Source organism: Saccopteryx bilineata, chromosome 2 (assembly GCF_036850765.1).
Source record: "Saccopteryx bilineata isolate mSacBil1 chromosome 2, mSacBil1_pri_phased_curated, whole genome shotgun sequence".
Taxonomy (NCBI): Eukaryota; Metazoa; Chordata; class Mammalia; order Chiroptera; family Emballonuridae; genus Saccopteryx; species Saccopteryx bilineata.
Genome location: NC_089491.1, coordinates 70,038,271 through 70,062,632, shown reverse-complemented (window position 1 = coordinate 70,062,632; position 24,362 = coordinate 70,038,271). Strand labels below are relative to the sequence as shown.

The following is a 24,362-nucleotide window of genomic DNA, read 5'->3' as shown; positions in this document are numbered from 1 at the left end:
ACATGTAAGCGTAATCTTTGGGGTTTTTTCAAAGTATCATGTTTATTTTTCTAACTTCCCTCCCTTCAAGACTAACATTTCTCACTAGGAACATGAGTCTCAAACACTCACTGTAAAAATCATTGCTACAGTAAGTGGCTCGATTAACAGGAATTTGTTACACCCCTTAGAGGGCTGTAGTAGAGGAAAGGATGAGAATCAACAAGAAATGAAACAGCTCCTGGTATCTTCTGTGGCTTTTCATTGCCAGATTGTGCTCATACCTTCTACCCATCAGTGCATTTAAGCTTCACAAAATCCCAGGACATAGAACCAAAGAAGCTGAGCCTCACTGATATTGAGCAACTTTACAAGGTCACATAGCAAATAGGAGAGGAAAGGTAGAAATGCAGCGCTGTTTTTGCACTGCCTGGACCTTGATCAGTTTTTTAAAAATATTAAAGTCAAAATTGGCAAAGAGTTCTTCAAATCAAACACACAAAGTAAAACAGTATTTATACTGAAGAGGTTTCAGGTTCTAAATGAAGATCACTAATCTGTGTTCAGTGATTTAATCATGCCGGGGTTCTCTCTCCTTAGGACAGTTAGCAACCCAGTTGTTCCTCATTTGGCCTCTTAGGCATTCAAGCATGCTAGTATGTAGTTCTCTTATGACAGAGATTAGAGAGAAACAGACAGCAAATGGACCCCTATCTTCCTACTCTATGTATAAAATACAAAATAAGGCTGAATTGTTACAAATGTCACCTTTTCTTATTACTGAAATTTAGTGTTTCTCACTTAGCTTTTCAAATTAGAGTTAGTTTGTTATATGTGAGCCTGTGATGCCCTCTCTGCGTCTGAGAAATTTGAGCTATTCTTCTGTCTGAACACTTCCCTGGAGTTTTTGATGGGAACAGCTCTCATCTGTTTACCTAGAACGGTCTAGGAGTTCAACTTCTGCATATCTACTATGTCCTCCTAATTCCCAGAGTTTCAGTGATAATTACTCATTCAGAAAGATTACATTTTAGATTTTTAGTGAATGATATAGAATCTGTACCAAGTAATAGTGTGAAAAATTTTCTGAAATTGCTAACAAATTAACATTTTATTGGTAACATTTATCATTGAGAGAATTTATATAACTAAGATAATATAATCTTAGAATAAAATGTTGATGGTGTTAAATATGACTATATCGTCACCTGCCTCTTAGCAATCTTTATATTTTTTAAACATCTTTGTATATTTTTTCTTTTATTTACTGGAAGATGATAAAATCTAATGTCTTAGAAATATTTTTTGCCTACACTTAAACAGGTTTTCTGTTAACTTTTACTCTAGTATCATTTATACAAACACTTTCTAGCTTTCTCTTATGGAAACTTAAAAATTATCAGAATATAAATTTTATATAAAGATACCAGATAAAAATAATATTGGTTATATCAAATTTTCTATTCACTTAAGAGCCAAATAATGCTTTTCTGAGCATAAAGACTATTTTTTTATTTTATTTATTCATTTTATAAAGGAGGGGAGAGAGAGAAAGAGAGAGAGGGAAAGAGAAAGAGAGAGAGAAAGAGAGAGAGAGAGAGAGAGAGAGAAAGAGAAGGAGTTGGAGCAGAAAGCATCAACTCCCATATGTTCCTTGACCAGGCAAGCCCAGGATTTCAGGATTTTGCACCAGTGACCTCAGTGTTCCAGGTCGACGCTCTAGTCACTGTGCCACCACAGGTCAGGCCAATGCTATTATTTTTCAAAGACATTTTCTTAAATTTATTGTTGATAAGTATGTTACACTATCCTAAGCTCTATTTTATTTAGTAACATTTTACAAGTGATAATTTATTGGACATGTTGTTAGAGAGTTTGAGAAAGAACTATTATATTTTATTAAATAAACTTTTAAAGAAATTCAGGATCTAGTCTTTATTTTTAAATTATAATAACAATTTTTCTCATCATCAGTAATACAGAGTCAAGACAAATTCAAAAAATATACATAAAAATTTTAGAAAACACAAAAATATGTCCACCTTTGTTACCCTTTCTATATTTGGCTTTATACTTTTATATCACATGCATACAGAGTGGGGAAAAAGTAGGTTTACAATTGTTCATATAGAAAAGAATACAATAACTAATAAGTAATAATACAAGAGTACACTGTTTCACATACTCATAACTGTAAACCTAATTTTGCCTGACCCACTATTTACTAAACAAAAAGACCTCCTTTTATTTGTTTTTTTTTTTTTTTTGGTAACCTATTTTTTACTCAAAATAAGTATTTACATATCTCTATTGGTTCATTATTTTAAATAGTATATTTTTATTAAAATAATCAAATAAAAATATAGATGGTCTGATTTTTGATGAAATGATTCTATCTATAGGTTTAAAAATTTTATGTTCTTGTCTCATTTTGCAAAATTTCTATCTGAATAAGACAAAACCAGGCTATCTGTTTCAGTTCAGGAGCACAAGTTTTCTCATGCGCTGTGCAGCATAAATTCTAAAATGCAGAATTCTAGTAATTATTCTTGGCATCATAAGTTAAGCCTTTTCCTTAAGAAAGTCTACGTTTAAGAAATGAAAATTATTTGCTGTCCACAGGTGGCCTACTCTCAATGATTCAAGAATGGGTAGATAAGTGCTGCTTATTTAGAAGACTCAAATCAATGCTTTTCAAAGAAAAAATAAAGCATCTCATAAATCCTCACTAAAAGAGTCTTTGTTTTTAAAAATATCCCAACTCTTAAGATTTAAGTTATATAGTCAGTTGAACAAAAAATTATCTAAATTATTTTTTATTTCTGTTTGATGATAAAAATGTTCAGTGCAGCCCTGGCCATTTGGCTCAGTGGTAGAGCGTCGGCCTGGCGTGCAGAAGTCCTGGGTTTGATTCCCGACCAGGAAACACAGAGGAAGTGCCCATCTGCTTCTCCACCCCTCCCCCTCCCCTTCCTCTCTGTCTCTCTCTTCCCCTCCCATAGTCAAGGCTCCACTGCAGCAAAGATGGCCCGGGCGCTGGAGATGGCTTCTTGGCCTCTGCCCCAGGCGCTAGAGTGGCTCTGGTCACAACAGAGCGACGCCCCGGAGGGGCAGAGCGTCGTCCCCTGGTGGGCAGAGCATCGCCCCCTGGTGGGCGTGCCGGGTGGATCCCGGTCGGGCGCATGCGGGAGTCTGTCTGACTGTCTCTCCCTGTTTCCAGCTTCAGAAAAATACAAAAAAAAAATGTTCAGTGCCAATTATTTTACAGTAATTAATTTCATAAATAATATAGTAGGTAGTACATAATTAAAGTATCTATTTGAATTTTCATGTAATTATCTTATTTCCAGGAATTGATAAATCTTCAAGATTTTGATAAAATCAATGTCAGAACCTTAAAGGACTTATAAGATTATATTTTGAGGCCCTGGCCGGTTGGCTCAGTGGTAGAGCATCAGCCTGGCTTGTGCAAGTCCCAGGTTTGATTCCTCGCCAGGGCACACAGGAAAAGTGCCCATCTGCTTCTCCACCCTTCCCCCTCTCCTTCTTCTCTTTCTCTGTCTCTCTCTCTTCCCCTCCCACAGCCAAGGCTCCACTGGAGCAAAGTTGGCCCAGGCACTGAGGATGGCTCCATGGCCTCTACCTCAGACACTAGAATGGTTCCAGCCACAATGGAGCAATGTCCCAGATGGGCAGAGCATCGCCCCCTGGTAGGCATGCTGGGTGGATCCCAATCGGGCACATGTGGAAGTCTGTCTGACTGGCTCTCCATTTCTCACTTTGGAAAAATACAAAAAAATATATATTTTTTTTATATCTTTACAGATCAATGCTATGTTTATATCAAAATAATTATTTTACTCTATTTAATTATCATAATTTATTTTATTATATTTATTAATGTAAGAGTTTTATATCATATCTCTTGAGTTTAGACATTATAAGGAGTATAGGTTTGGGAATGATGCCTTTGGTTGTGCAAACACCCGTGTGAGAGACCCACAGAGAGACCATGTTAAGCTATGGGCCAACATCACAGAAAGGAAGAGGTAAAACCTCAAGGTCATTCTTTCCAGCCTATATATTTAAGCCCACTTAATAGTCTATAATCTTTGTTTTGAGAAAACAGGCATCTCCAAAGTGTTTTTGATGACAATGTCTTTCACCCAGTGTGAACAACTGTCCATTTGATTGTATTGGCCACACTACTCTGTAATAAAATGGCATTTCACAGAGTTGCCTCTGCCAATTGGTTCTCCCTGCGGAGAGTACAAACCCTGTCTGAGCTTTTGCGTATATTACAGTGTTCTGCAAGTCAGCATATGGCGACAGCATCCCTAAGGTTTCTCAGGCCAGGTAGGAATCATCTTTGATGCCTTTCTGTCTCTCACATACTTCTATCCAATTCATCAGTGAACCCTGTGAGTTATACAGTCAAAACATCCCTGAAACTTAACATTTCTTTACTCCCTCCACTGCTACCACTCCGCTCAAAGCCATCATGAGGTCTTGTCTGGATTTTTGAAAAAATTTCCTACCTAATCTTTCTGCTTCCGCCTTTGTACTGTTCATTCCCAGGGCTGCTCATAGCACAGGCTGAACTTTGGAAAATTAAGGCAAGTCATCCTCACCTCAAAGCTCTCTGCTCAGGATGAAGTCACAATTGTTTTGGCAGCCACTAGGGCCCTAAATAAAGAGACCCTTTCCTCCCTTGCTCTTCCTTCCTCACTCTCTCCCTCACCTCAGTGACCTCACTTGTGCCCTCTGCTCCAACCCTACTCCTCACTGTGCCTCTGCCACTCCAAATGGCCTCCTAAGGCAAAGCTTTTCCTCTTCTTTCTGCCTAGAATGTTCTTTCTTCTTTTTTTTTGTTCTTTTAATTTTATTTAGAAATTTAACTTTAACAGAGTGACATTGATAAATAAAAGTACATAGGTTTCTGGTAAACATTTCTATAGCATTTGAACTGTTGATTATGTTGTATGCCCATCACCCAAAGTCAAATCATTTTCACTTTATATTTGTCCCTCTGTATACCCTTCCTCCATCCCCCTCCCCATCCCCTTCCCTCTTCCCTAAGTCTCCCTCTCCCTGGTAACCACTTCTCTTTTATCTATGCCCATGAGTCTCAGTTATATCCCACCTATGTGTGAAATCATACCGTTCTTAGCTATTTCTGATTTACTTATTGCACTCAGTATAATGTTCTCAGGATCCATCCATGTTGTCATAAATTTCATCATTTCTTATGGCTGAGTAGTATTCCATTGTATATATATACCACATCTTCTTTATTGTATATATATACCAATCCTTTATTGGGGACATTTTAGTTGTTTCCATGTCTTGGCCACTGTGAATAATGCTGTAAAGAACATGGGGGTACATATGTCTATACATACCAATGTTTTCGAGTTTTTTGGATTTGGCAGGTAGTTCTTAAGTAGATAGATTACTTGGTCATATGGTAGTTGTAGTCTTAATTTGGGGGGGAACTTCCATACTTTCTTCCATAATGGTTGCATTCATTTGCATTCCCACCAGCAGTAGAATGTTCTTTCTTTACATAGAGTTGTCCTTCGGTATCAAATGTGGATAGGATTTAGGATATTCCAAGGATATAAAAATTCTTGAAGTCTCAAGTCCCTTCTATAAAATAGCATGATATTTGTATATATCCTATGCACATCTTCCCATATACTTTAAAATTCTCTACATTACTTATCTGTAATACTATATATATATATATATATATGTTATATAAATAGTTGTTATACTGTATGTTTTGGGAATAATGATGAGAAAAAATGTTTGTATCTTTTTAGTATGAATGCTGACATCCTGAGCCTAATTACATAGTACATGTCAGCAACACTGCAGATTTTTCCCCAGACTATTTTTTATCTGTGGTTGGTTGAATCTCCCCCATGCAGAACCTCTAGATATGTGAACTAACTGCACCTGGATAGCATGCTCCCTCATCAATTTTAGTCTCAAAGATCACCATTTAGTTAGGCCTTCCCAACCACTTTATTTAAAATTGTGACTGCACATGAACCCTCCAAAATCCCCCTCTCCAGTACTTAGGAATATCTGTCATATTTCCTTTTTGATGTTTGTGTGTGTCTCATTCCTTTCATTAGAATGCAAGTGTCTTTGGGGAAAAGACATTTTTTTATTGCTTTTTTTTTACTGTTGTAATCCAGTTCATAAAACAGTGCCTGGCATATGAATTGTAAATGAAATGTACTTCTACACAGAGTTGATGTACATATAAAAGTGTTTTAGGGAGTTGATTCCACAACACAAAAAATTAGTCTGTTTAATAATTTAGAATCTATATCAGGAGTCCCCAAACTTTTTACACAGGGGGCCAATTCACTGCCCCTCAGACCATTGGAGGGCCGGACTATAAAAAACTCTGAACAAATCCCTATGCACACTGCACATATCTTATTTTAAAGTAAAAAAAACAAAACAGGAACTACTGCATGTTTCCCCTATTATAAGACACCTCCTAAAAGTAAGACAGCCCCCGTCTTTTGAGGGTAAAATTAATATAAGACAGAGTCTTATAATAGGGGAGACATGTTGTGTAGTAATGTAGGGGGAGACTTTTGGACAAAGGGAGGTTATAGGGGCCATTATGTTGTTGTACATTTGGGGGAGTATGGGGGCCATTGTACTGTGTAGTAATGGTTATAGTGCTTTGCCTTTCTTCCTACTTCCACTGTTATTTCACACTGCTTCCGGTGATATGGTGCGCCACAGCCGCAGACAGGATGTGCGTGAGGTGTGCGTCTCTTGTCACCGGAAGTAGTACTGTATGTGAGCGATGCTGCGCTTTGCAGTGCCACCACATACAGTACTCCAGGAGCACTGCATCCTGTGCTCCTCTCACTGACCACCAATGAAAGAGATGCCCCTTCTGGAAGTGCAGCAGGGGCCGCATGCGGCCGTGAGCCATAGTTTGGGGACCCCTGATCTATATTTTTATTCTCAAAGCTAATTGCACATCAATTTAGGAGACACTACAGGCCTTGATCTAAAATTCACATTCCCTTGCTGGTTCCCACAGCAGTAGAGCATCAACCCAGCCTGTGGAAGTCCTAGTTTCTATTCCCAGTCAGGGCACACAGGAGAGGTGATCATCTGCTTCTCTACCCCTCCGACTCCTCTCTTTCTCTCTCTCTCTCACTCTTTCTTTCTTTCCCATAGCCATGGCTTGATTAATTCAAGCATGTTGCACTGGGCATTGAGGATGGCTCCATGGAGCCTCTGCCTCAGGTAATAAAAATAGCTCAGTTAGGAGCATGGCCCCAGATGAATGAGCAGAGCATCTGTCCAAGACGAGCGTTGCTGGGTGAATCACAGTCAGGGCACATACAGAAGTCTGTCTCTATATCTCTCCTACTCTCACTTAAAAAAATAAAATAAAACAAAATAAAATAAATAAAAACAAAAATAAAATAAAATTCAGTACATGAAAATTTTATAAAACCATATTGATTTTGTGAATTAAAACTTATAAAATAAAATCAGCTATCAATGACTACTCACCATACAAGAAGCTGGGCTAGATAGACTGACATTTAATCAACTACAAAGGATGGTGTTTGATTATAATTTACCTAAGATAGAAAAGAGTTGCTTAAACTATATGCATAATAAATAAATATTGAAGCAAGGTAAGTCATTTATTCTTATTGGGCCTTAGTTCCCTCAGCTGTAAAATTTATTTAATGGGGAAAAAATCAGTGGCTTTTAATATTTTGCTTGTTGAGATTTTTAAGGGCCATTAAAGAGTCTTTTAAAAGCTCCCTTAGAGAATCTAGAGTGGCCACCTGTAGGGAAGGCTGCTCCGTGTCTGAACTTCAAGCCCCAGACCCTGTTTATATGCCAACACCACCTGCTTCGACTGGAAAACGCTTCATCTATAAGTTTTATCTATTGCACTGACACCTAAGATTTTGCATGAGCCGAAAGGCTAACCCTACCCAACCCCCACATTTATGATTGGTGAAGTACTTTTTCTGTAATCCTTATAAATAAAAATATGTAATGATTAGTAATTTCTTTCCTCCATATTTAATTTTACTTAATTTCTGGTGAAATCAAAGAATAAAAATAATTGGTGCATATGTGTTTTGATCAAAATATCTTTATTATATGTTTGGCATTATTTTTCCTAGTTAGTGGTTCTCCTGAAAACAGTATTCATAAACTTTCTATTTAATTTCTTTCAATTTAAAGAAATTATGAAAATTTTCTGATTGCCATGTTCTTTATTTTACCCAGATGATTCTTCCAAAAGATACAGTTGTCAGATTCTGAAAGAGCCATTCTCTACTTCACTTTAAAAAGCATAAAATCCCCTCTATAAGAATAAGTAAAAGAACACACACACACACACACACACACACACACACACACACGGCTTGTGAAAAAATTCTTCAAATATGGAAGGCTATTATTAGAAACTAAAAAAATAAGGCCTTTTAAATTATATATCCACTTAATAATTATTTCCTCTTCTAGGCAAGCTTACACTTTCACCTTCTATTTCCATAGAAATATGAGATAAAATAATTTAAAAAGACAGTCCTAGCATTTTTCAAATGTTCATTACCATTAATACCACTTCATTGACTTAAATTTCTCTCTTTTTTTTAACTTTTAATTGAATTTAATAGAGTGCTATCAGTTAATAAAATTATATAGGTTTCAAGTCTACAATTCTGTATCACATCATTTCTATATTATATTGTCCGTTCACTATCCCAAGTCAAGTCTCCTTTTACCACATTAATCCCCTCTTTATCCTCTTCTACCTTCCCCGTCCTCACTTCCCTCTGGCAATCACTATACTGTTGTCTGTGCCTCGGAGTTTTTCAGCCAGCCCCCCAGCCCTCGTCCACTCTGACAGCTGTCAGCCTGTTCTCCGTATCTAAGGGTCTGTTTCTGTTATGTTTGTTAGTTAATTTTGTTCATTAGATTTCACACATAAGGAAAATCATGTGATTCTGTCTTTCTCTTACTGGCTTATTTCACTTAGCATGATACTCTCCAGGTTTGTTCTTGCTTTCACAAAAGTTAAGATTCCCCCTTTTTATTTTCATTGTGTAAATGTACCACAGTTTTTCTTTTATCCATTCATCTATTGTCGCACACTTGGGGGCTTCCAATTGGCTATTGTAAATAACACTGGAATGAACATGGGGACGCATATATTCTTTCAAATTAGTATTTCAGATTTCTTCAGATATATTCCCAGAAATTGAATTGGTGGGCAATGAGGCACTTCCATTTTTAATTTATTTGAGAGAACTCCATACTGCTTTCACAGTGGCTGCACCATCTGCTTCCCAGCAACTGTGCACAAGGGTTCCCTTTCTCCACATTCTCACCAGCAATTTTTTTTTGTTGATAGCCATTCTGACAGGTGTGAGGTGATATTTCATTGTGGTTTTAATTTCCATTTCTCTGATGATTAGTGACTTTGAGCATCTTTTTATATGTTTATTTGCCATCTGTCCTCTTTGGAGAAGTGTTCATTCAGATTCTTTGCCTTTTTTTTTTAATTAATTTATTTTTTTATTTTTCTGAAGCTAGAAACGGGGAGAGACAGTCAGACAGACTCCCGCATGCGCCGGACCGGGATCCACCTGGCACGCCCACCAGGGGGCGACGCTCTGCCCACCAGGGGGCGATGCTCTGCCCCTCTGGGGCGTCGCTCTGCCCCGACCAGAGCCAGTCTAGCACCTGGGGCAGAGGCCAAGGAGCCATCCCCAGCGCCTGGGCCATCTTTGCTCCAATGGAGCCTCGGCTGCGGGAGGGGAAGAGAGAGACAGAGAGGAAGGAGAGGGGGAGGGGTGGAGAAGCAGATGGGCGCTTCTCCTGTGTGCCCTGGCCGGGAATCGAACCCCGGACTTCTGCACGCCAGGCCGACGCTCTACCACTGAGCCAACCGGCCAGGGCCTTCTATGCCTATTTTTTAATGTAGTTGTTGATTTTTACTGTTGAGTTGTTGAAGTTCCTTTTAAATTTGGGATATTAACCCCTTATCAGGTATATCATTGGTAAATATGTTCTCCCGTTTTCATTTTGTTGATGGTTTAGTTAGAGGTACAAGAACATTTAGTTTGATATAGTCCTATTTGTTTATAATAAAGTTGCCTCCTAAGTATAATAGGAACTTTAGTTAGTACATTTGTTTCAGGTTGCCTAGTTTGGGATTCTGTTCTTCAAGTACAAGGGGTACAATGGCAGCTCTTATATGATGATGTCTAATTTGAGGTCCACTAAACCTATATATAATGTCCAATTGCTATGATTCTCAAAGTTATTTATGATGCCTTTTTGAGATGTTGACCAGTAATTGTTGTGGTCTTGTGATTCCCCGTTTTGAATGACAAAAGAAGGAACATGTTTTATATCCAGTTCTACTGTGGCTACAGGCACAGTAACAACAGCAATAACAAAAAGCAGATTGATTTACTGATATAATTCTTCTCTATAGCCCGGGACTCCCAAGGAAAGTATATAAAATGGGTGGTTGAATGGCATTTAGTAAACTATAGCTATCTATTTTTAATTTGGAAACTTTTAAAGCATTTCATTAAAAAGGATTACCAATATACTTTCTACCATGGACTATTTTGAACATCAAATAAGAAATGTTCTTTCCCATTACTTAATTTATTTATTATTTTTCTTCATAATTAAATTCTTCATAGAATTTTATATAGGTTTTATACCATTCCTTTGAAAAAGCAGTAAGTTAAGCCTGATAATTAATAACACATTTGTTATACTATCAAGGAAATCCTAATTTATAGATTTCAGAAGTATTAAAGATTTAAAAATTAGTGAGTAGAGAAACTATTGACAGGCAGTAACCCCATATTGACTCACTGAGAAGCAGCTAAAAATTGTTCCTGGTGGTAAGTGAATTTTAAGAACACAAAATATGACCATTTTTATTCATCTGGGACAGACACAGCATTTAGAAGTGAAGTTGTACAAGACACATTAGTTAATGTTTCTCTGACAATGTTGACAATGAAGCACTGTGAGGTACCCCATCTTGCCGTTACACATGTCATTCTTGAATTGTATTACCCTTAAAGTATAGACATCACACTGTGTTTGTAGTTGTTGGTTATAGTCGGTTGATATTTTAAAATACAGTCTTGGTCCTTTATATAGCAGAAAGAAAAACCATAAATATGTTTTTCAGGATCCAAATATACTTATTTCTGTGTTATATGCCTATATTGTAATTAATGCTAAAGAAAGAAGTTTATACTATATCTCTCAGTTGTAGATTAGGAAGCTTTTGAGGGAAAACTACAGACATGCTATCTAAATATTTAATATGTTTTACTTCCCAATTATATATTTGCCCTCACTTTATCTGTTCATAATATAAAAGGGAAACTTTTAAGTAACTCAATACTAGATTTTTAATTTCATTCAATCTTAAAAAAAAATTAAGCATCATTTTAGCATGTGCTATACACTCAGTTAGGTCTCCATTATTGGACTTAAGAATGACAAATGTTAGCTCTTTCACAGGCAATTTATGAATTTTTATGGTAAAAGTATATGTATCTAACATATGAAAAAAAATCCAAGAGAAGTATATGGGTTTGATTCTTGGTCAGTACTGTATGCCAATGCCTAGAAGAGTGTCTTACACATGGTAGACACTCAATAAATAGTTGGGTAAAATATAGTTGATATATTAGTTACTATATAAACAAAATAGCAAGGGAGAAATCAAAATTTTTAAGCACAACCTTAAAATATCAGCATTAGGTTTAAATCCAGAGATCATGAAATAAAATACAGTTTAAAAAACAATAAAAATAAATCAGTTATAAAATTGAGGAATGCCAGGAAAGGATATAATATAAGCCCTATAGAAGAATATTCATCTAACATAAAGTTATAAGGGGCTTTAAATATTGTGATAAGGAATCACTGAATATTCACAAGCAGCAAATGGATATTTTTGAAAGCCTTCTGGTGATAATGTGGAGAATAAACTGAAATGAAGAAGGGGTATTTTCAATTGTAAGGATTATACCAAAAAAAAAGACACTAAAAGCAGTTAAGTTCCAACCAAAACTTATTTGTAAACCTTTGACTAACAGCCTGACCAGGCCGTGGCACCGTGGATAGAGTGACGGACTAGAATGTGGAGGATCCAGGTTCAAGACCCCGAGGTCGCCAGCTTGAGCACGGGCTGATCTGGTTTGAGCAAGGCTCACCAGCTTGAGCTCAAGATCGCTGGCTCGAGCAAGGGGTCACTTGGTCTGCTGTAGCACCCCGGTCAAGGCACATATGAGAAAGCAATCAATGAACAACTAAGGAGCCACAACAAAGAACTGATGTTTCTCATCTCTCTCCCTTCCTGTCTGTCTGTCCCTCTCTCTGACTCTGTCTCTGCAAAAAACAAACAAACAAAAAACATTTGACTAACAGTGTGGCCCTCAAGTAATCTGTTCAGTGAAAGGTAATAAAATGTATTTAAACACACAAAAGTTATATTTTTTTCTGGAAATCATCCCTTTATATAAAATACATTGAGAATTTTAGGACTAAAAACATTTAGTCATGTATTAGGATATAAACAGGACATCCCTATTTTGCACTACAGTTCTTTCTGATTATGTCATTTTAGTAGAATTTAAGTTAATTTCTAACAATGATTTATACATCTAACTTTAGTGCTTTGCCTTAGTCTGTATTCCTCTACAACCAAATGAAAGATGTTAATCAATAATAGCTTATCAACTCTACATCTTTACATAATACAAGCAGATATTCCTATTATTGTAACTATTATAAAAAAACACTATAAAAATATCCATAATCAAGTAGTAATTTACCATTATTTAAAGAGAATAAACAGAGTAATAAAAATAGCCTGTAATTGCTAAATAACATATTATATTAAATCAAATATACTGGTTAATTTTTTTGTACTGCACTGGAACTATATGCATTATGCTTATTTTACATCTTATACATGTATATTGGTAATTTTTTAAAAATTTTCTCCTCATTCATTTTACTTCAAGATAATTTTCTAATTAACCTATTACAGAGATGTACACATGCATTTTTTGGGAAAACAACTTAATATAAATTTTTCAAAAATTTAAACATCTTACTTTAGATAATGAGATTTTTTTTGGCTTAATCTTGCCTAATTCTAAACTAACATGTTTCATCACCTCTGATTTTTATTCTTTTACTTGTTCTGGTTACACAGATAAAATGCTGCCCAGTTTTAACATTTTCTCTCTGGTGGCTTTGCCAATCATTTTTCCCCACTGTATCAGACAACTGTCAGTCTACAGGAAATAGTCATCTTCAGCTGTCTGATACTCAAAATGGAAAAATATCAAACTGTCCCATTTTTAGAATCACTTCTATTAAAGGACAATTTAAAATCTGAGCACCGTGTACCTACCATAAATATTAAATATGAAAACATTATGATTTTGTTATGAAACCTGGCTCTTACCAGGAAAACACACAGAAGTTTTAGTTTAATACTATAACCAAATCACTGAAGCATCTTTACTAGAGACTATCTGCAAAGATAAGAAAAATATGTATAAGAAGTTATGATTCTGTTCCGCGAGATGGAATTTTATATTTCCGGTAGTCCGGAAGAGCTTTGAAAGTGAGGGCCTGTGATCTCCCTTGGCTGTTTCACCAGAGCCCAGCATATTGCCTCTGCATGATTAGCACTCCGTGTACTTGCTGAACAAATGAATAAATGAAAATCAAACTGAGTCAGATGCCATTAGAGCCATTACCAACACCTAATGGAGTCGGATTGGGAAAGTCATCTGAAGAAAATGAGCTTAGAAGCAAGTTGGAAGAAGGTATTAATTTCACAAAAAGCTGACTGGGCTCGGGAATTCATAGCACATCCCCACATGAATAGTGACGAGGTTTAGTGGAATTCAAGTTCAATTTAATTTTGGGAGCTAATAATTGCTGCATCCCCTTCATACTGCAGAACTATTTTGTAGCTGAGTCTTTGCCAATTTAGCTGCATATGTGCAAACAGTGTTTCTATGAAGATCAGGACAGAGATGAAAAGAGAGATATTGTCAAAAATCTTCACAACCGTTTAGGAAGGACCACTTTCATAGAAATTGAATGTGAAGTCATGCATACCATTAAATCAAAATTTTTATAGTCCCTAAAGTGTCCTTTCCTCTCCTTTAGAGAAATCATAAATAGCTTTAGTTAATACAAATAGCCCAAAGCCACATTTAACCTAATGCAGCTTAAATGAGATTTTAACCCTAGACCTTTCTTTTTAAAAAGCTTACTTTCTAATTGGATAGTGCATTTTATAGAAAACTGAAGAATATAATGTTGATTAGGTTCATACAATGAAGGAAAAGTTGCCACCCTAAGGTCAACATGTGTTGACTCTTCAAATGACAACCAGTATTCACAGTTTGAGATAATGACTGTCTATGACAGGGGCTATTAGCCATTCTACCTCATAATTTCCAGAAAATTCAGAATAAATGCAAATTTGGCAAAATCTGAAGGGGACATTTTTCCTCATAAAGTGCTTTATGTAAGTCCTGCCCACACAACTTGTAGGTTAATAGAGGTGCAACAGTAAGGTTAGACACAATCAGCTTTTATTGTGGGCTTTTCAGAGCTGGTTCATTTTTGCCTTGAGTTTCCTACACAAGAATGCAATAAGAAAACAAGCAGCTTAATGATGTTAACGTTCGATACTCAGAATGCAAAGGTGTTTGATTAATCACAAAGTCTGAATCTGATTCAGGCACAGGCCCTTCTCAATATGCATTTTTTATTTCTACCAGACTTTCTGCTTCTTTGCAGTGACTCATGATATATAGAGTGACTAAGCTGCGGACAGATCACCTTCTGGGTCATGGGAGCCTATCAATTCCTTTGTGACTATTGGTGTGGTTAGCAGGAAGATATTTTAATCTTATAACTATAAAGATTTTCACAAAGGCAAAAGTTGACATTTATTTTAATTCTGAGATTCTTAGAAGCTGCTCTTCTAAGTTCTTCTTGGATAAAATGAAACTAAAGTGTTTCTAGAAATATATGTATATTAGAATATTATAGAGATAGAATAGATATATATATAAATCTGTGTATTCTTTCTCTGATTTCATTCTCTGATTCATATAGACAATTATATTTTTAATCATAATACATATTATTTAAAATAAAATTATTTTAAAACCTGGAAAAGTAATAAGCACATGGTACAATGTAAATGAATTTGGTCTATCTTTATATTAAATAGACGATAGACTTGAAACTAAACTAAATGGAAAAAGTAAACATGACTGTATAATGTATTCTTCAAAATATCGCAAATATCTTTGAGCAACAGTGTAAAGAATAGATTATAATCTTTCAGAAAGTTCTTTAGACCCCCTACCTAGATCGTCTAGTAGATGTGGTTAGAAACATGTTTTAATTCCTTACTTATAAAATGACAAAAAGAAATCCTTACAGAAAATCTCATTATTCTGAGTATCATTCACTCACAGAAAGAAGGAAAAAATTTAGCTGAGCAGCAAAGCAGCAATTTATCCTTAGGAAAGTACAGATTCCACCCAAAGAATCACAGAATAAAAATTTAACAATAAATAGAGAAGTGTTTGTATTAGGTAATGCTACCTAAGAGGAAAAGACATTATCAAGTCCAATCAATAAATATATTTATAATGCCTTTATAATGTGAAATATATTCCAAGTGCTTGTGACAGAGTCATGATAAAATAGTCTGTACTGTGGCCCTCTTAACTGTATGATTTTTTTTTAATTTAAAAACTATTAAGCAGCACATCTTCAGATTTAGCAACTATATTGAAGTATTTTTGGGCAAAATAACAGTACTTAACCACTTTGTTTCTTTCATTCCTTCGTTTGATACTTAGAATGTCCATTGATTATTCTACTCTCTTTTAAGATTATTGCCCACACTTTACATATTCTGGAAGCTGCAGTGAGACCTATAGATGATTTCCCAGGCGTAGAAACTAAAGCCATATGAAGTATTCACCAAGCCCTACATCTTGCCTTATTTCAAACCTAAAGATAGCATGCAAGCTTCTTCCCTGTAATATACGGTCAATGGAAGTCCACATACATACATTTTAGGGGGAAAAATGGTTAAACTGAAATTAATTTTATCTGGTTTAAATTCAGAGCTGCATGAGCAGAAGCAAGAATTTAAATTTCAACATAAAGTTAATATCTGACATCCTACTAATCCCCACGGAGAGTAAACATTTCATTCACATCAGCCTCCATTCCTGTTAACCATATATTCTCACAGTATTTATGGAAACAGATTTTGTTGGTGTCTAAATCAGTCATTTGCTGGAAAACTGCTAGGCTTCTTTGAGAGGCAGGTTCTGATTAACATGATTCCTCTACTAATAACACTTCTTCTGCCCTACTACTCGCAACAACACAATTTGCTTTCTCTAAATGTGATTGAAACAGAGAAATGATATCTTGAAGTCAGCATATTTAGTAAAATCTATGTGCAAAGTTGGCAAGCAAGCATGCGATTCAAAATAAAATTTCCCTGAAAATTTTAAATATGTGCTTTTCTTTAAATTGGTTTATTATAACATAGACTATGGTGGCTTTTAATAGACATAAAAAACACTAAGGCCATTGTGATCCAATAAGAATAATCCTCATTAGATGTTCCTGACCACTTGATTAAAGACATCACTCTAACAATTCTGTCTGTCCTACATCAACTTTTCACTTCTACTAGACTCTTTCATAACCATTAGTACATGTTCTTACTTCTCTAAGATAAAAAATAACATTTACTGACCCCGCTTTTCTCTGCCTGCTGCCCCCCTCACCGTATCTTGACTATTTTCTGCAGTGAAATTCCTGAAATTGTTTTTTGTACTCATTGTCTGCCATTTATCTTCTCATTTTCTTAAATCTGCCGCAGTCAGGCTTTCGCCCCATCACCCCATGTAAACTTGTCAGTGTCATCTGTGTCCTTCAATTGATGAAACCCAATGATCCAGTCTCAGAACCCACTTAACTTTATCTTATCCGGGGCATTTGACACAGTTGATTATTCCTTTTTTCTGACGCCATTTTCTTCTTGGCTTTTGTGATTTTTTTTTTTTTCCTGTATTTTTCTGAAGCGGGAAATGGGGAGAGACAGTCAGACAGACTCCCACATGCGCCCGACCGGGATCCACCTGGCACGCCCACCAAGGGGCGACGCTCTGCCCACCAGGGGGCGATGCTCTGCCCCTCCAGGGCGTCGCTCTGTTGCGAACAGAGTCACTCTAGCGCCTGGGGCAGAGGCCGAGGAGCCATCCTCAGCGCCTGGGCCATCTTTGCTCCAGTGGAGCCTCCGTTGCGGGAGGGGAAGAGAGAGACAGAGAGGAAGGAGAGGGGGAGGGGTGGAGAAGCAGATGGGCGCTTCTCCTGTGTGCCCTGGCCGGGAATCGAACCCGGGACTTCTGCACGCCAGGCCGACGCTCCACCACTGAGCCAACCAGCCAGGGCCGCTTTTGTGATGTTTTGAATTTCCTACCTTTTCACTGGTTTCCCTTTTGACATCTCCTTTACTTGGTCATCTGCTTCTGACCTCTTAATGTTGAAGTGCTCCAGGCCACAGTCACTGGTGCTCTTCTGTTTTATTCCTTGAATTAGTTCCTTGTGTTCTCATCCAGTCTTACTGCATTAAAATACTTTTGGGGGGGAGTCTTCTAAATGATTTTCAAATTTGTATTTTCAAGCCAGATCTCTCTCATGAACTCCAAACTTATGTGTCCAACTGCCTACTTGACTTATCCACTGGGTATTTAAAACCATCTCAAATGCAACATGTCCAAAAAGGAAATGCTTCACATTTCTTATATTCTCTATCATCATCTTCAAGTAATAGCAATTCTATCTTTTCAGCCATTCAAATTAAAAACCTTTAAGTTATTCTTAGTACTTTTCTTTAGCTCATGTCACAACTGAACATAATAGAAATGTTCTTGGCTCTACATATCAACATATATTCAGAATCTAATTCTTACTACCTCCACTTCAAAACCCTGGTCCAAACTATTGTAGCACTAGCCTGAATTTTAGCAGTAGCCTTTTACTAGGTCTGTCTGCTTTTGCCCTTATTCCTTTACAATCAATCTTAGTAAAGTAGCCAGAGCAGTCCTTTTAAAACTTAGGTCACAGGTATCACCCTCCTGCAATGGAGCTGCATTTTATCCAAACTCTACAGTGACACCATAAGGTGTGGTTTCTCATCACCTCTGGACCTTGACTCCTTTGTTTTCCTTCCACCTTCCATTGCAGTCACATACATGGCTCCTTGCTTTGCTTTAAATTGCCAGGCAGGATCTTGCCTTAGGGCCATTGCACTTGTTCTACCTGGATTATTTCTTCCCCAGAAACTACATGAGCAACTCCATCAATTCCTTTCTGTCCTTGCTCAAACCTCATCTTTTCATAATGAATCCTCTTGATATCCTATTTATCTATTCCATCCCCAATACTCTGAAATCTTTGTATCTTAATCTCTTTGACTCTTTTACTTTTTTCATCTCTTAGTATATTAGATGGTTTTCTTATTGATTATATTTGTTTTCTATTATCTTTTACTTCTAATTAGAATATGTGTTTCACAGGGGCAGAATTATTTTTAAAATTTATTGAAAATGTTAATATTAAAAAGTATATTTTAATATTATAAGACCTTATTAGTGCATAACCTCTCTTATAATGTTAAAGTATAGATTGAGATAGCACAAGACTCAGGACCACTTCCAAAGGAAGGAAAATCTTCACTTTCATTGAGTTGTGCCTTAGTAAGAAAACATTATCTTGTTGTGCTAGACAGAATTCTAAGATGTCCCTCAAGATCCATGCACCCAAACACGTGCTGTTCAATCTCAGAATTTGTGAATATGATGAGATAATCACTCTTGTGATTAGATTATGTTGCATAGTACAATTGACTTTAAGAAGGAAAAATTATTATGGGTGACACTCAGTGGTGGGAATCAGCCAGTTCACACTGGTTTGGCAGAAACAATACCTAATTTTTGGTTGAGTTTGGTGAACCAGTTGTTGAAAAGGCACTTGCAATCAGGGTTTTCTCTAAGGGGGGCGCCTGGGCAGCCACCCAATGTGGTAATCACAAATTTACATTTCTTACTCCTTTTTAACATTCATCTGTGCAAAAATGTATTCTAAGCACCCATAGTAATGTTCATTTCGTCTATAGGTGAAAAAAATTGCAAGTGAGGACACCAATCAAGAAACAATATAAATAACAGTTCTATTGTTTTGTGGCAGGTATTATTTAATATTTTTGACTAATATTTTAAAATTCGTTCTTATAACATAATCTAGTTTTGTGTACCTCTTTTATTGTTCTAATTTAAGTATTAAGTTCATGAAATGATAAACTACCTTTTGGAATAGCATTTTAAGTACTTAAAATGGCTATAAGGCAAAGAACTAGTTATTAAATTACTTAAATCCTACCATTGGTGATACTGATTTATAAATAGCCCTGTGAACATATACAAGTTTCTTAGAAGGAACCAAGCACTTCCTAAAAATGAGAGTTGATATGTGATAGCTGATGGTTTTAACAAAAGGAGAGTCGCTATTTGTTGCAGTAATATAATGTTATAGTAATTAAATATATAGAAATATATGGAAAATACATACAAATAATTAGGATATAATATTAAAAGCAACTAAGGAAAGTAAATAAAGTTATGCCATCTGGATAGGAATTAAAATAGTGTGTACAGATATGATAAACAGACTCTGCCTTTCACTCTAGGCCCAGTTAGTGTGTGTGAAGTTCTATATAGATAAGAAGCTGCTGATGTCATAACTCTGTAGGTTGACATAAACAAGAAGCTTCACCAGGAACACCTTAAAAGTGGCTTGATGTAACATTTCAGTAGATTAACATAAAATCTGCAAGAAACTCCCAAGAAGGTAGTTTGAGGTGATAATCCTGTAGATCAGGGGCCCCCAAAATTTTTACAAAAGGGGCTAGTTCACTGTTCCTCAGACCATTGGAGGGCCGGACTGTAAAAAAAAACTATGAACAAATCTCTATGCACACTGCACATATCTTATTTTAAAGTTAAAAAAATAAAACGGGAACAAATACATTATTTAAAATAAAGAACAAGTAAATTTAAATCAACAAACTGACCAGTATTTCAATGGGAACTATGGGCCTGCTTTTGGCTAATGAGATAGTCAATGTGCTCCTCTCACTGACCACCAATGAAAGAGGTGCTCCTTCCGGAAGTGCGGAGGGGGCCGGATAAATGGCCTCAGGGGGCCGCATGCAGCCCATGGGCCGTAGTTTGGGGACCCCTGCTGTAGATTGACACCTGTTAGAAGGTGTAGGCCCAGAAAGGTACTAAAGTTAAGGGGCCCTCCTGCTGCGGTAGTCGCCCAGACTTCCACGCTGCTCTGACCAAGGACAGCCGAGAGGAGCACACAGACGGGGGTCACCTTAAGCTGTACCCAGTCATGCCAAAAGGATTTGTGAGTAATAAACTGACTGTGTGATTCTTGTAACTAACATGTATTTTGGTCGTGTCTTTCTTCTGGTGGCAGTTGATCTCAGCACTGATAAATAGAATCCTCATAGTTGCCTCAAGAGTAGTCTCAAAGAGGCTGCCAGCTCTGTTGTTAAGCAGGAGTGTCCCACTGTGCGGGGAAGTTGAATGGGGACACCTGATAGATGTAGAGCTTGGGCTCTACTGGGACACTATTTCTGGCCTTTTATATGGTGCGGGGGGGGGGGGAGCATGTGGCAAGGAACTAAGAATAGCCTCTAGAAGCTGAGAGCAACACCTAAGTCAAAATGAGCAAAAAAGAGGGACCTCAATCCTACAATCATAGGAGCTGAATTCTGTCTACAAGTTGAATGAGGTTGGAAACAGATTCTTCCCCAGAGCTTCCAGATGACACAAGTCTAGCTAAAAAATTTAAATCAGACCAGTGGTAACCTGAGCAAAGAACAGCCATACCATCCCTGAACTCCTGACCTAGAGAATTGTGAGCTCACAAAAGGTTATGGTTTTAAGCTGCTAACTTTCTGATAATCTATTACACAGCAATAGGAAACTAATATATTTCTTATTTTGTTTGTTTCTGCTGTTTATTCCTTAGCTTTACTTTTAAATTTCCAATCACTAGGCAATCACATCTTAACCTAAAAAGCTTTCAGAAGCAAGAATTTCAAAAATAATCATGAAAAGAAGGTTAAAATAGACATAAGCAAAAGTTCTTAAGAAAAAGACAAAAATAAATTGAATCAGAGTTTAATGACCACATTTTTCAGAGTGCTTCACATGGTAACATATAGAAATGGATTCTAGCCCCAGCACTTCCAATAATTACTATATGACAATATGCAAGCAAGGCATTTAAACTAACTTGAGTTTATTTTTCTTATTCATTAAATAAAGGAATTTTACTAACTAACTCTAAGATTTATTCCTGCTATAAAATTCTATGATTCAATAATTTTATGGGTCTAAGATAATCTATTATTTTCTATATTTATGTAGAAACATAATATTTTATACAATTTAAATACTGAAATATATTTATGAAATATTACTTTGTGAGTTTGGTGACAGACATTAAAATACATTGGCAATTTGTAACATAAATCGAGTTAATATGCTATAAATATATCAATGTGAATTAGATGTCTAATAAAGTTTTAGAATTTCAAGGAGAGTTTTTCTCTTACCAAGACTGAACTTCTCTAGTGAAATTTAATAGCATTGTTTTGGCCACAAGAGGGCTCCCACATGATTTATCTTTGTATTAAAATTTTGAAGAATTGGGAAATTATATTAATATATTAATTAAAGATACAATAATACATCACCAAATCATATAAATAAAAGTGAGGAATTTATTTCTATGTACATTAGAATTATAATACAATTCTTATTTTGTAGAATAATTATTTGGTATAAAATCATTGAATAAAAACTCAAATCATAAAGCAAAGGAGAATTGTTCTGACCCTTTACATGCATGCCTTATTCTCATTCCCTTTCCTACAAATTTAAAGAGAGATTCCTCTCCCTGACTTTCACAGTTACTAAAACACTGAAAATTCAAGATATTTCTATAGACTATGATAATGTGAAATATAAAGGCATGATTTACAGTAATCAGTAATCCACTGTGCTCCTAAGAAAGTCCCTACATTTAAATTTGGAAAATTATTCCCACCAGGCTATATTTTTCTCTAAATATGTTTAAAAAAAAACAAAAAAACAACCTACTGAGATTCACAAATAAAAACTAACCAGCCATTACATGTGAAGGCAACAGAGTGAAGAATTTGTCTTCTGATTCCAGAAACTGAACAAATGCAAAATTTCATGCAAACATATCAAGTTCTTATGTGTGTGTATATATATATCTGAAGAAAATTGTAATAAATTTGCTTCAGGTATAAATATAGATTATTAGGGAAATTTAATGGGTTGCCTCAAATTTGAGACACCTGTTTGATCCATTGAGACAGACACAAAAGACATCACCTATTCATGTATTTGTTTTATCTGTCATTTGTAATAGTTTAACACACCTCAGAAAATTGGAATTTATTTTTACCTGTTAGGTTTACTTTAAAACAGTCACTCTTGGAGTAGTATTCACTGAAGTGGCCATGCTCTGTTTCTTGACTGTAGAGGGCTTCCTGTGTACATCTATGTGTGTGTCTCTGTCTGAGTATCTCTGTATACAGTTGTGTAGTTGTGTCTCTCTGTGTGTAAATTAACCCTAGAAAGAAAGAAATATTTTGAAAGTTTCTGCATTCAGGATGTTATATTCTTAATTATAAAAATCTCATAAGATAGGGAAATGATGTTTGAAAATCGTTTCATGGGTAGAAACAATAACATCCAGTTTTTTAATAACTACTCTGTTATTATGTTTATATTTTTACAAAAATGACAATAACACTAGCTATTTTATAGTCAAAGCATTGCTTTTTATTAGCCAGCATAGAAGAATCAAGTTACAACATTATTGACTTTAACATACTTTAAATAACCAGGTTGGCAAAACCTAAAACTTACAGAATTCCCAGGGAAAGACCTCTCAGATGCTGTTGACAGTGTATGTGGGGGCTAATTGATATTACAACTTTGGAGGACTTTTTCAGTATATGTGTTGCCAAAGCGAGTACTGAAGGACATTTTTAAAATGTCGTATTTTAAGAGGTTCATATTCTTGATTTGAAAAGTTCACTCCTAGGAATATGCCTTAAGAATTTTTTAAGTGTTCTGAGTAATATATACTTTGTGAAATGTTAATTTTGTTTATCAGCTATCAAAACAACCTAAATTTACAACAATAAAGAGTTGGTTAGATAAATTATTTTACATCTATACTGTGGAAAACTATGCAACTGTTAAAAAGTGACAGTGCACTGCACATGCTCACAGGGAAAGAGCTCAACAATATATTATTACATAGGAGATAAAAATCTAGAGAAATGCAAATCAAAACGGCAATGAGATACCACCTCACACCTGTTCGATTAGCTGTTATTAGCAAGACAGGTAATAGCAAATGTTGGAGAGGCTGTGGAGAAAAAGGAACCCTCATACACTGTTGGTGGGAATGTAAAGTAGTACAACCATTATGGAAGAAAGTATGGTGGTTCCTCAAAAAACTGAAAATAGAACTACCTTATGACCCAGCAATCCCTCTACTGGGTATATATCCCCAAAACTCAGAAACATTGATACGTAAAGACACATGCAGCCCCATGTTTATTGCAGCATTGTTCACAGTGGCCAGGACATGGAAACAACCAAAAAGCCCATCAATAGATGACTGGATAAAGAAGATGTGGCACATATACACTATGGAATACTACTCAGCCATAAGAAATGATGACATCGGAACATTTACAGCAAAATGTTGGGATCTTGATAACATGATACGAAGCGAAATAAGTAAATCAGAAAAAACCAGGAACTGTATTATTCCATACGTAGGTGGGACATAATAGTGAAACTAAGAGACATTGATAAGAGTGTGGTGGTTACGGGGGGAAGGGGGGAATGGGAGAGGGAAAGGGGGTGGGGAGGGGCACAAAGAAAACAAGATAGAGGTGACAGAGGACAATCTGACTTTGAGTGGTGGGTATGCAACATAATTGAACGACAAAATAACCTGGACTTGTTATCTTTGAATATATGTATCCTGATTTATTGATGTCACCCCATTAAAAAAATAAAATTATTAAAAAAAAAATCTAGGTGCAGAAAAATGTGTAT

At 36.0% G+C, this 24,362-nt stretch overlaps 1 protein-coding gene across 4 annotated transcripts in view; it reads left to right on the top strand.

Annotated features, from left to right (window-relative positions):
• Positions 1 to 24,362, top strand: part of PTPRD (protein tyrosine phosphatase receptor type D) — a 2,510,439-nt gene that overhangs the window by 1,367,626 nt on the left and 1,118,451 nt on the right. The gene's annotated exons all lie outside the window — the stretch shown is intronic.